We start from the raw sequence: 1,007 nt of genomic DNA on the forward strand, positions 1-1,007 counted from the left end.
CTTTCGTCTGTCCCCGATTTCACGTGTCAATCTATCATTCGAGTATTTAATGTGAACCTCGAAGTATAGTTCTGGGCCAGTTCAAGTCCTACAATCAAAGCCTCATACTCGGCTTCATTGTTAGTCAAGAAATAGTTTTCCCGGCCTGCCGCAGGACTTCTCCTGAGGGTGTGATTAGGACTACCCCAAGCCTGGACCCTTTCACGTTGGAAGCTCCATCCGTGAACAAGGTCCAAACTCCAGATGTCATGTCCGACACTATCACCGCTTCCTTAGTGGCCAAAGGCAGCAGCCCGAGATTGAAATCGGTCACGAAATCGTCCAAAACTTGTGATTTGATCGCAGTCCTGGGTTTATATTCGATGTCAAATTCACTTATTTAGACTGCCTATTTGACCAGTTGACCTGACAATTCAGGTTTGTGAAGGACACTTCGCAGGGAAAAAGTTGTCACCACGCTATCGGGTAGCATTGAAAGTAAGGCCTAAACTTTCGAGCGGCGAGGTGTAGATAATGAGTTTTCGCTCCTGTTAAAATTTTGCTAACATAATATATAGGAGATTGCGTATATTCGTCTTCCCGAACTAGAATGGCACTTACCGCTACCTTCGAGAACGCTAAGTATATTAGCAATTGTTCACCTTCCTCCGATTTTTGATAGTAACGAAGGGCTTGATAAATACTGTTTCAAGTCTTTTAGAACATGTTGGCATTCCGGAGTCCATTCGAAGTTCTTCTTCTTCTTCAGAAGTGAGAGAAAGTGATGGCATTTTTTTGAGGACCGGAAAATAAACCTGCTTAGAGCTGCCAGTCTTCCGGTTAGCCTTTGGACTTCTTTCACGTTTGTCAGCTGGTCTGGAATGTCCTTGATGGCTTTAATCTTGTCGGGATTGACTTCGATCCCCCTTTGTGACACTAGGAAACCCAAAGATTTAACGGAGCTGACTCTGAACGCACACTTTTCGGGGTTAAGCTTCATGTTGTGCTTCCTTAGGATGTCAAAGGTT

This window comes from Nicotiana tabacum, chromosome 19, assembly GCF_000715075.1.
Source record: "Nicotiana tabacum cultivar K326 chromosome 19, ASM71507v2, whole genome shotgun sequence".
NCBI classification, from domain to species: Eukaryota; Viridiplantae; Streptophyta; class Magnoliopsida; order Solanales; family Solanaceae; genus Nicotiana; species Nicotiana tabacum.